Below are 13,132 nucleotides of genomic sequence, written 5' to 3' on the forward strand. Positions count from 1 at the left end.
TGAAATTAAAATATACAAAAAGATAAAAGGAGACAGAAACAGGATAGAAGCTTCACCCAAGTGAAAAAGCACGCTATGATCCCAGACCTCATGGAAATAGGTTTATCTGATTCCAAAAAATTTCCCAAGATCCCAGACATTTTACAGGCAGGATATAGAAAAACAAGGCAATGACTTCAGTCAAAAAAGAAATCCTTCAAAACATTACAGCAGCAAAGCTTTACACATCAGGGGCTTATCTTTGAGAAAAAACAATGTGACACAAGGCACAGGCAGAAGACACAGTCTCTGCTGGACTCAGAGAAGATATTAAAGCACTGTACTGCACCAGCCTGAATTGCTCAAACGAAACACTTTTCAACAATTAATGACACTCCTACTACTACCACCAAAAATAGACAAATTGGTTTTAGGGGATGAAGCTGCAAAAATAATTTGAGATACAATATCATGCAAAATTGAAACCAGATTTCTCCTCCAGGCTGGAAGCTTCTGAGAGCATGAAGCTGTTGTCCATCCATCTGCCCCCTCTCAGCTGAAATTACCGAAAGGCAAGTGCTCATGAAGCTTTCTACAGAGAAAATTCTAACTGGAGATTACAATTTAGAAAGAATTTGTTTTGTCACATCATTTTGGCCAAAAATAGGAACAGCATTCCCAAAGATTGGTGCACAATTATGGCCCTAAACAAAACTCTCCAAGGACTTAATCAGGATCACTTAGGCTGCACAGAAGAACAGTTCATCACTATACAAATGCTTTTTCAGAAAGGGAAACCTAGTGCTGGTTTCAGACTTTATGTACACCCAAAAACTTCTTGTGCCAAGAAGGGATTTGCATTCTCAAAGTCACCCCTCTCACTAAATCACAACACTTGCTGGTTTATTTTCAGGAAATCAAGGGATGTCTCTGTGCTGGAGTCAGTCCAACACTCTCACCTACAAACGTTATTCCTTTTGACTTCTGCAGAGGAAAATTTTCCCAACAACTTCAGTTTTCACTTTTCTGCTCGTTCAGTTGTTATTGACTAGACAACCCAGCCCCTATTTTACTTGTCACACTGGAACAAACATTAACAGAGCACATCAACTCTTCTCTCAATAACAAACTTAAAGCAGTTTTAGAGAAGCTTCAGTTCACCACAAAAGTCTCCGGACTCTCCCTCACTTTAATCCTGCCCAGTTTCCTTGTTGGAGCTATTTGTCACTGACAGGCAGCATTGCAGTCACCTACTTCTCAGCTCAACATGTGTGTTTCTAAAAATAAAGCCAGAGAAAGGAAATCAGGGATGCAAGTTCCCAGAGAAGTTACTTCAGATGAAAAATGCTGAGAAAATTGAGAGGAAAAAAAATATTGAAACGGATATAAGGAGTGAGAATTGAACAAGTTGCATTCAGGTCTCTAACCATCCTTCCACAGGCTTGGCAGGTATTTCACACCCAGTGAGAAGTTACTGGATTTTGAGTGTCTTCCCTTATATACAGAATGGTTTGGGTTGGAAGAGACCTTAAGGCTCATCTCATTCCACTCCCCTGCCATGGGCAGGGACATCATCCACTAGATCAGGTTGCTCCAATCCCCTTCCAACCTGGCCTTGAACACTTCCAGGGATGGGGCAGCCACAGCCACTCTTGGAAACCTGTGCCAGGTCCTCCCCACCCTCACAGGGAAGGATTTCTTCCACACATCTCACCTAAACTTCCCCTCTGTCAGTTTGTATCCATTCCCCCTTGTCCTGTCACTACAGTTCCAGACAAACAGTCCCTCTCCAGCTTCTCTGTAGCCCCTTTGGATCCTGAAAGGTACTCTGAGTTTTCCACAAAACCTTCTCTCCAGGCTCAAAAGTCCCAGCTCTTCCAGCCTGTCTCCATAGGGGAGGTGCCTCTTATCAAATACGGTTGGGTTCGGGTTTTTTAAGAAGGAATATTTGAGTTCCATGCTCAGACACTCCAGAACACCAAAGGCACACGACACTCACCGCACGATTCGTAACTTCTTAGGCTTGTTACCCAAAATCACAGGGCAGCAAGTGCCGGGGCACGGGAGCAGTGGAGCAGCCAGGCAGGCATATCTGTACTGACCCTGGGGAGGAAGAAAAGACATTTTAGAAAGTCTCCATGCAACAGTTCACACCACCAACTTCAAATCTTGCTGTATTCTGCTTAAAAAACAAAAAAGGCATTGTTTGTTTTCAGTTGCATGTGGCAGCTCCCAAGTACCAGGGATGAAATGGAGCCAAACACCCCCACTTAGAGGAAAATCATTCTCCTCACCCAATGTCAGGGCAAACTCAGAGCTTTCCATGCAATAAATAACAGGAATTTTAGTTCAGAAGACAGTGTTTTCTTAAAATACAGATGTTTCTTGCTCTTCAGTAATTTGGGGTTTGCTTTTTGGTAAACTGTGTTTCCCCACCTTGGGAAACAGGTTCCCAAACCTGACCTTCTGTGACGCAGCACCCCTGGGCTGGCTCCATCTCCTGAGATGCTCCAGGCACTTTGGTCAGAAGGAAGCACAAGGGTTTGTCTGAGACTTTTTCTCCTTAGAAATACCCTCCAGAGCACAGGGCCCAAACACCAATTTTTGAGGGGGAGTGTGCTGTAACAGGGGTATGGAAACGACTCCTGGAAAACCCTTCCCGGAGTGACCGAAGTCATGCTGTTCTGTTCCCCACTCAAAACTTGGGCACATTAACGTCCTTCTGAAGAAAACACTTGGGTAGTTCTAATAAAAATAAGAATTTTAAAAAGCAGCTTTAAGTTCTAAGTAGCTCTGACTGTCAACTATAAAACAGGCTCTGCTAAAACACCACGGGAGACTCCTTGACATGTGGTACTGACACAGGCTACAAGCAACCAGGCTCCCCAGTGCCCAGTGGGCATGCCAAGTCCATGCCTAAGCTGGCACTTCTATCCTTATGTTCCCAACTATTACAGCAAGGATAGAAGTTTAAGGGCCCATATTAACATTTTAAACCTCTTTCTTGTTAAGCACATGGAGATACTGGAGAGTATTTTTGCTTTCTCTGACATCAAGTGTAGGACAGCCCAGAGCTGCTGTGGCTGCACTGCCCAGTGACGTTGCTTTAACTGGATTATGCAGGAATTTGATGTCCACCTCTGCCCTGTACTTTCAGAAGTTCGTGGTCAGTCCAGTCCAAGTCACATCCATGCTCTCCCCATGCCATTCCCGGTTTCTGTCCTCGAGAAGCTTGGAGGATTGCTCAGTGGTGGTAGAGCAGAGTTCAAAAGTCTCCAGGAGCTCCCAATAGCTATTATTAATCAATCCTCCTCTGCAATTATCCAGCATCAGCTCTGGAATGAAGCCAACCTCACGGGTGAGGAACACACACCACCACTCCAGCTGTGAGTGACAACCATCCCTCTCAAATGAAAAGGCATGAGGGAGCTGAATGGAGTCCTCAATATTAAGTTTATTACGAAGCATTTAAGGTCAGCTTTTGTTCTACTTGACACTAAAGTCATTCCAAGTTATTTGACCGGGTCAGAGGCTGCAGCAAGGAAGAACCAGCCAAACTTGTACCAAGCCAAGACCTACAAGAAAGGAAAACACAAACACCTATGCCCAGGGAAGCAGGGACTGCAGCTTTATTTAGTCACTTGTCATCCACTCCTGGGCAAAGAACAGAAGCATCCAATTACCAGGACAGTCCACACATTTAAATGCCAAACATCCTTTTAGTTTTGCTGTCTTACCACTTTGAACACGTCCCACTTAAAAGGAAACCCAAAAACTGTGCATAAAAATTCCAAATGGGCTTCATAGACCAGAAAGTTACTCAGTTTCTTTACATGAATCCCAACCTCTGGTAGGAGGTGGTGACTCCAAACCAGGAAGCGAAACGGAAAACTCTATTTATAACCCACTCCATGCACAATGATTCACTTCAGGAATAAAGGTAAATAAATCATCTCGTGCTGTCCCAAGGTTCAGGTCTGAACCAGGGGTTAGGCATTATTCATGTTCTGCTTGAAGAACAAGATGACCAGCACGTTACAGAGGATCAAAGTGTAATGTGGGAAAACCCTCCACGCTGGTCAGGCTCTGCCACTTCCTACTGGCAAGGACAAGTGACAAAACCCATCCCCACCTCATTCAAGACCTTTCCTAACAGAGCTTTCGACCTGCAGCACAGCAAACATGACTCCCATGTTCACAGAGACAGGACTCCAGCATCTCAAGAGCCCACGAGGGCTCAGAAGGCAGAGTTCAATGTCCATCCTTTCCCTGGCCATACACTCAGAAATCCTGACCCCATTAAATGAGGCCGGGAAGGCAGGAACCACGTTTAGCTGCAAACATGGCATGGAACAGACAGGCACCTCCGGCAGCAGCAGAAAGCAATGGTTAAGGACCAAGAATATGTGGGCAGCCCAGGTGGAGTACCAGTTTATCTTGGTAACGAGCTCCAGCCTTTCCTCTTCCATAAAGCCCCACTGCCCAAAGCCTAACATTATGAAAAACCCAGGGACCATGTCCCTGCATGAAGGGAAGATTAAGGAAGAAAGAAGAATGACAACGAAACTATGAACAGCAAGAGGGACCCTCTCTAGCTCTTGACAGATAATTAACTCTTTTTGTGCTTAATTAAACACCTCCAGACAGAGAGCCCATTTCCTGACACATTTCCTTGATGGCTCTAGTGAAGCCTTAGGTTTGGAGTTGCACAGCTCAGCTCGAAATCAACAGGCCTTGGCATTGTACGACCACACAGAAGTCATGCAGGATCTGAGGAGGAGGCTGCTCTGCTTCCTACCAGCCACTTCAGGAAGGAGAGTTAGTTACTTTCCAGAGTGCCAAAGGTAGAAGAACATGAAGCATTCAGGGGTGTGGAGCTGGGCACAGGTCCCACACCCCTGTCTTCAGGACGTGCCCCTCTGTGTTACTTGACAGAACTGTGGCAAAGCTGACCATTCTCAGCACACAAACAACAAGTGGCATCTTTGTTGGCCCCCAAAGGCCAGTTCAGGAAGAAATTCTGTACTGTAAAGGTAGTGAGGCATTGGAACAGAGAGACTGTGGACTTTCCATCCCTGGAAATGTTCAAAACCAGGTTGGACAGGGCTCTGGTCTAGTGGAAGGTGTCCCCACCCATGGCAGGGGGGTGGAACGAGACAAGCCTTAAGGTCCCTCCCAGCCCAAATCATTATCCGAATATCAAAGAATCACAGAAGCACCATCACATCGGCTGGAGAAGCCCCACAGATCCCCTAAACCTCTTTCAGTTGTCAGTGGGAGAGAACAAGGCTCCACCAGAGGCTTTAAGCCCCACTAGATGTTTTCCCCACTACTTTTCAAACCAAGGAGCTTTGAAAGATGAGAAGCTTATTTCAGTTTCAGAGTAAAAACTAATGGCTCTGAAGGCAGCGTGTGAAGAGCTGATACTTGCTACCTAGAGGACGCAACCAGGTCTTTCATCTCCTCTAGGGGCCAGAAAATATGTGCCAGCCTGAACTGAGAGATGCAACTTTCATGGCACAGTGCTTCAAAGTTGGGGTATAGCACAGACACCTCTGGGCTCCCCAAGGAGGACTTTGCTTCTGCCACAGCAGGGAAGGTGACTCCACAAATCCACTCCTCCTCAGTTCTCTCAGGAAGCTGGTACACAGGTTTTGGACCTTTTGTACTTCAGTTCATTATTATTTTATTACCAGTTAGCAGCACAAAACTCTGGGTAACACTTCAAATGAGCTCCTCATCTTCAGGCTTGAGGTGTTTATATTCTTCTCAAATTAGAGGAAGAGAACAATACTACAATTCCATTCTAATGGACTACCCCTACTCCGAAGCGTTCACACCACTCAGCATGGTAAAAAAGGTACAATGGCTCCCAACAGCATTAGATGATGGAACAAAACCTCAACAGTGAACACAATGCTCCAGGACTCACATCAAGCTTGGACAACGAGAATTTGGCTTAGCAGTGCACAGGATGTGTAATTCTCCAGAAACAAGGGACTGTTGAAAAGCAACCCACCAGTCCTGGATCAAAGGATGTTTAGGTGAGCAGACCCTCAACTAAAGCATTCCACACCCAATATGGAAAAAGATAACGTCTCTGCACACCACTTCTGTGTGTGGGAAAGCCCATACAGGACACCACAACTGTGCCAGACAGCTTCAGCATAAACCTTTAAACATAGAAGCTGAAGTTGTGTCAGGGGAGGTTTAGGTTGGATATCAGGAAAAGGTTCTTCCCCCAGAGGGTGGTTGGGCACTGAACAGGCTCCCCAGGGCAGTAGTCAGCACCAAGGCTGACAGAGCTCAAGGAGCACTTGGACAACACCCTCAGGGACATGGTGGGATTGTTGGGGTGTCCTGTGCAGGGACAGGAGTTGCACTTGATGATCAGTCATGTCCTCCAAGAGCCAAAGCAGTGAACCAAACAATACAGCCCAGCCAGCTTCCCCTCCAGTTTGGAACAGTGGCTGTACACAGATGTTCGGGAAGGAAAGGAAGAAAGCAAAAGACTGAACTTCTCTGTGCATTTTTCAGCCTCTAGTGGTTTGTATTTCTAGGCCTTCCCAAGTCAGTTTGGGCTTCTGAGTGTTCTGGGTGTGATTGCTCGAGTTGCCCTGTGAAGGGCCAGGAGCTGGACTCTGCTGATCCTTGTGGGTCCCTGCCAACTCTGGATATTCTATGAAGGACACTCAGTGCTGCCAGTTCTTCTCCAGATAGATAGAAACTTTTTGTAGCCACAATAGCCCTTGGCTGCCTGAACAACAACATCTGAACCTGCCTCCTGTTAGCTCCACCTGATCCTCTCCGAATCTCAGGGCAGCAGAAGTGGACTGCCCTCCCACATCCACCACTGATGATTTCGTGACCTGACCCACGCCACTGCTGACCCTTTAATATCACCTGGATGTAAATAACCATTTCTTGGCAGAAGGGAAAGAGTGAGACGTGAACTTCAATTGCACAGACTAAATAAGCAGCATTGTCCTAGGAATAAATCAGCAGCGTTATCTGCTGCTGATTTATTATCAATAGATATCAAAACCAGCAGAGCAGCAGTGAAGCAGAAAGGACCCCGATGACACATTAAGGTTGTCTGCCCTCAAAACATGGAAATTAGTAGGGTCAAAAGGGGAAAAGTCAGGCCTTGTTGAGTAGATTTTGCAGTCTTTTTGCCAAAACCAAATAAATTCAACACCTGGAGAAGAGCTGGACAGAAAGCCGGATGCCTTAACCACTGCACTTGAAGCAAAGCTCTTGCTTGGACTCATTAATTTGCAAATTCCTCCCAGAATATGCCCCAAAGCCAACATCTACACTCATTCTGCTCAGCTGGAGAAAAAGAGAGGCAGCTTTTATCCCACACTGTACTTGGGCAATGCTCATAACAGCATTTATTAGCTGACACCTGAGTGAAAAAATGAAATTATAAAAACCTGCTGCTTGCAAACCCCATTTGACATCTCTGTCCCAATTCCCTCAACTCAGGAGTAGCCCACACATTTCCAGCACAGCAAGAGAACACCGCAACCAGGTCTACATCTCAATCCTGCTTTCACAAAAGGAAAACAGCAAACATTTTTTGGAGTTACCTCATGATATATCCAGCTGCCATCCTGGCGTGGGAAGGTTTGATATTCCCACTAAGCTCCAGAACTTGCATGTACCTCTAAGGCATTACAGGAGCCTGCATTTTGTTAACAGCAGAATATTGAAGATTTCAAACCTGATACCAATGCTCTCTGGGATTGAAGGGGACAGAACAGTGCCTCAAATAATATAAGGGAGACTACAAGATTTAGAGAAGGCAGGTTCAGCTGGAGTCTCCTCTCAACACAGGAATGTCATGGAATTAAATTCTTTAAATCCTTTGACTCATCAGGAACAGAGTCCTGCTTATTCTAAATTAAATGTCACTATATAATATGTTTTCCCTGACTATGCTTCAGATATTCCCAGCACAGAGCTCGACTACGTGCTTCCAGCAGCAATCATTTCATATGATGTGGTCTGATGACATCTCAGCCTGGGAGCGCAGAGATGTGATGGCTCCACTAAGGACACTCACAAAGATAACTCTATTTTATCCTTTCCACGAAAGCCTCTGCTCCCCAAGCCCTGACCTGTCTAGTACAGCCTCCAAAGCCTCAAACTCAAACAGGGAAAGCCCACCCAAGGAGTATTTTACTTTTCACTTCAAGATGATTTAACCTTTTCCTCCCAGCAGCTGCAGATACTGTGCAAGGAACAGTAGTCTGCAAGAAAGAGAATGCACGGTTCTGGGAAAAACAAGCAGATATCTTAACGTGAAACATCTGCTTTTTACTCTTTTTTAACTGCAAAGAAAGAGTTTCCCTTTTGGCTTCCCATGAAACGAAAGCAGAGGGTACCCCATGACACAGTGCCCAGTGAGGGTCTGGGTGTCCCAAGCTCAGGGAGGGCCAAAATAGAACATCCACCTTGACTAAATATTGAGTCATGAAAATATTTAAAAGTGGGATTTTGAACTCTCACTATCGTATCAAAAGAGGCTTTGAGGAACACTCTGATCACAACCTGCCCTAAGTGCCTCTACACAGCACTCGCTCCCCTTCATCTCCTTCTGAAACACACACAGTACCTGGCTCACACACTCCTATTACCATTATCACAGTGCACTTTGCTCATATTTTGTATTATTATTATTTTCTTTCTTTCCAAGGATCCCTTTATGGGTTACATGAGTCACACAGTTAATATCCTTCTGCACAAGAAATGTTCCTACTCCCAGTCCTTCTGGGAAGAGGGATAAACCCCTCCTAAGTAAAGTTTAAAGTCATGACAAATGGCATTTGTCGTCTTCAGCACAGCCGAGTTCACACTCCCAGGTGTCAATCCCAACCTGGACCATCATGCAATAGCACTTTAAAAGAAAAATTAAAAAATTATCCCATCTAGTCTAAGGACTTCTCTTGCAAGATTCCTTTGATTCACATCTGAAAATGAGCTGCTTCAGTTCTTCACATGCTTTTGAAGGAAGGATAACTGAGCTCTGTTGGAGCACTTGCCTCTCCCACCCTTCAGAGCAAAGATGATTTGCTCCACGTTCCCCCCTTACACTGGTTTACTCAATCATTAACAGACTCTTGATTTAATGCTCTTTCAAACAGCCGGCTCAGCTGAGACTCCTCCTCAAGCCTAAGTACAAGCCACAAACTCAAATGCAGATCCTTTTTCACTACCTGAGAGATTCAGAAAGCTTGTCATATGCTCAAGTGACACTATGGCTCTCTAAAGAAAGGGGGTGACACTAAGTTAAGCTGACTAGTCTCCATTCCTCAGGGCCTCTGCTGCTCCTCAGGAGTTTTTGGAGACCTCAGGTTCTTCGCTGCTTCTGAATCTCCCTCCTGGTTCTCCTCCTCCTTGTGTGAACCCCACAACAATCCACACATGCCCCAAGAATTGGGACGATGCCTGCAGTCTAGAACTGGCACCAGGATGAAACAGCATCTCTGAAATAAAACCCAAGCGTGTTCTCCATAATGTGGAGCAACTGAAAAACTGCAGCAACCCCCTGGAATTCCTGCTGGTTTCTCCCCTTAACAGACCCACTGGTGAGCAAGTCTAACTCACTATAGTAACAGGAGAAAACCAACCCAACAATACCCGGAGAGCTCTGTGCCAGGTTAGAGAGTCAGGGCAGCTCAGGAACAGGTTTGACGAGCACCAGCAGCAGTATATGAGAAAGGCAGGACCAAAACCTCCCCTTTTGGGCACAGCAGTTCCCTCTGTGGAGGTAACAAAAAAGCCTTCAAAGCATTACAAGCTTTGAACACTCCACAACAGGACATTTCAATCCCAGGCAAGGTATCAAAACAACAAGTTTCAGTTTAGGTATAAAACTACATTAACAACTCATCCGTGCTACAAAACACTGTTTTAATAGTCCAATTCCTGATTAAAACTAGATTTTTAGCAGGCACAGAGCAGCGAGCTGAAAAAGCAACTCAGGGTTGGTCAGCCATGACATGAGCACAAGCAAAACAGCACCGGGGACGCAGCACTGCAATCATTGTTACACAGACACTGCCTGTAATTAGTATGACACGGGGTAGGACATTAACATGTGCAGCTTCACTCAGGGTTGTCCCTGCCCCATTCCAGGCTATCAGCCCATCGCCTCCCGCAAGGAACGCCTGGCTCCCTGCTGGATCCCACACCAGGGAAGCTGAAGAGAGGCATTGTGATCACCTCCTCCCACTTTCTCCATAAAAAGGTGGAATTTCAAGAATTTTTCCCTTTTAAAGGGACTGAGAACTTCATGTTGAATTACTTTCTTCATCCCTTATTTCTAATTTTATTTCCCTCATTTCCGTTTCTACCTATCCCATCCTGGAATGCTTTTACTCCTGAGCCGCAGTACATTGTGCATCACATCTCCTTTGAGCCAGGCACAGCACAGAAGAGCTGCAGGTATGGACAATGTGCTGGGAAACAGCTGGACATTGCCCTTCCTGGAAGAATCCCTAAGCCACCTTCCGGAGCTCTTCAGAAACACCACCTCCCCATGCTGCCCCAGGATTCTGGGAAGGCAGGAGGTTTTCTTGACTAACATCAAGAAAACACTTCTTGTGTCAATTCTGTCCATAACGATGGTGGATGATCCAGGGAGCAACAAGGTTCTGCAGTCTGCTCCAGCATCCAGCACCGCAGGATTACAGATGTTAGCACGGACCTACTGCCCAGTCCCACCACCATTCATTTTACGGACCTGCTGACCCGAGGTTTGTCCAACCACTTTTTGAATGCAGTTAAAACAGCAGCTCCCACAAACCCCTACAACAAGATCCAGAAGTTTGCTGCCCACTTTTTAAAGAAATCCTTCTGATCCCAAGAGTCTCAGGCATTTCAGACTCCCCAGGACAGGCAGCTGCTCCTCTGATTTCAACTCAGCTTCTCCATATGTTTTTCAATGCTGGTGAAGATGCAACAACCAGAAACACACAAAGCAAGAGATGTAGTCACACACTCACCCACTGCAATTCACTCAGCATATTACTCAATGACCCTAATCCTTCATCAGATTAATACTCCAGTCCCCCAAAAAATAACACAATGTGTACTACCTGTACCAAGCAAGAGACCGGCGTGCCAACAATAACCAAGTCGCTGCTGGGGAGGTGAATCCTGGCGGCCCCAAGCCGTGTCCATGCCAACAAAAAGGGGTTTGCCCACTCACCTGCAAAAGAGTTTCTCTCCCAAGCCAAAAAAACCACACCACTCACTGCACTCCTAAACACAGCATGGCAGACACCTGAAAATCCTGTTCGACTTCCCAGCAACAACTCTCCCCATTCAGCTGGCAGCGCTACCAACTTCAGAGGAGTCTGCCATTTTTGGAGGGTGACAGAAAAGCTCCAGAAGCCTGAGTACACACTGAAGGCATCTTTTTCGTTATGCTTGTAGGATGAATTATATATTTAATTAGAAGCAGCTTCAATGAGAAGCTGCTAAAGCTGAACACGGAGGATAAGTCTCACTTCACACAAGAAGGCAAACCCACACGAGGAAGCAGATGCCAGAACCGGCCACCTCTGTGCACCATCTTACACACACTGCAAACTTCTCCCAGAAGCTGGAGTAAAGTGCTATTTTGCACAGATAAGCTTAATGTTACCTCGAAGGCAAACATTACCCTTCCCACAGTTCAGAAACTGCATCTGTATGAAGCTGCTTTGATTCAACTTCTGCTTTCAAGCCCTAATCTCCAGTGTAGCTGTCAATTAGAGACCTTCATTACCAAGTAATCTGCTCTACGCACCATGTTGTGTCTGTCTTCTTTGAAGCCTTAATACCCACCGGTGAGGATGGCTTTGTACCAGTAGATCACTCGTGGACCTTTTGCACTGCATTCAGATCCAGAGTTAATTCCTGCCAACAGCAGCACTGGAGGCGTCGGCCAATGACAAACACAAAAAGCTTTTTGGCGTCATCGAGCCTCAAAGCTCCGTCCACCACAGAAAAGCAGAATTTATGTGTTGATAGAGATACAAGTAGGAAAAGTCCTTGCAGCACAAGGTCATACTAAGCTTGCTAGAAGACTAAATTTAGCCACCTGTGCCTCAGGCAAGTCTGTTAGTTATGGGAAGCTCAGATACTGGTGTGGAGCACTGGTCCCTGGGTAAATCCCTTGGAAGACTCGACTCCATTTAATTGCAAATGATCTCGAAGCTATTAATGGGGAGCCCAATCTCAATCCATCAAAGAGGCGATGTCTTTGAATGCCACATAAACCCAGCACCAGGACACCGCGATCCTGTCAAGGCTGGTTTGCTCGAGGTGTGTAAAGTACTACTACGTTTAGTGTCAGAGTCAGCAGGAGGAGCTCAAGAAGATTTAACAGATGGGGTTTCAGCACAAATGTATTTTAGAACACCTCCTTAGCAAGCACATTTCCTACTCTAACACACCTCACGCTACAGTTCTAACAGCTACACAAGAGCAGATCGACGAGAACTCAGGGATTATTCCAAGCTTTTGTAAATGTTAGCAGAGACTGATCAAACAGTTTGTGAAGACAAGCCCTGGTTTACCAAAAAGTGTCACAGCAAACAGTTTTGTCAAACATTTAATTTTCCAAGCCAAAAAAGGCAGTGGTGACTCAGCTTTTTTCAGATGTGTTAGAGGTCTTAGGATCAGTATGAGCCATGAGCCCATGACAGGACCACAGCACTCAGCTGAGGTCCATCGTCCAGGATCGCTGCAAGAATCTACCCACAGGAAAAAACAAGTTAAAGACACCGCTGGGGAATATCTGCATTATCTGCCTCAGCCCTGCAGGCCTTCAGAGATGCTGAAGGACCTATTTTAATGCCAGAAATCTAAATAGGAGTAACCACACAAAGCCAGGCTTACTAAGATGATTGCACCAAGTCCAACTGGGCACAAGGTTTCTCATACTGAATATTGAGTGCACATGGTCCAACAAGGCACTTGGAAGTCACAATCCATCCCCTCACGTGTCTGCAAACAGATGGTAACACAGAAGGAAACATCCACTGCTGCTCTTACACCAAACCTGTCCCTGCAGCGACTCCAGCCAGGAGGATGCCGAGACCCACAAGCCCCCAGGCAAAACCCATCTCTATGGCCACAGCAGTTAAGTTACCCCCAA

General features: G+C 45.8%; 1 protein-coding gene across 2 annotated transcripts in view; it reads right to left on the reverse strand.

Annotated features, from left to right (window-relative positions):
* The window catches only part of CSNK1G1 (casein kinase 1 gamma 1), a 99,356-nt gene that overhangs the window by 76,914 nt on the left and 9,310 nt on the right, over positions 1 to 13,132 (reverse strand). For both annotated transcript variants that reach the window (XM_064668641.1, XM_064668640.1), the window contains exon 2: positions 1,979 to 2,082. The gene's annotated coding sequence lies outside the window, so the exon portion shown is untranslated. The remainder of the gene's footprint in view (positions 1 to 1,978; positions 2,083 to 13,132) is intronic.

The sequence above is a fragment of the Pseudopipra pipra genome, chromosome 12, assembly GCF_036250125.1.
Source record: "Pseudopipra pipra isolate bDixPip1 chromosome 12, bDixPip1.hap1, whole genome shotgun sequence".
In the NCBI taxonomy this organism is placed as follows: Eukaryota; Metazoa; Chordata; class Aves; order Passeriformes; family Pipridae; genus Pseudopipra; species Pseudopipra pipra.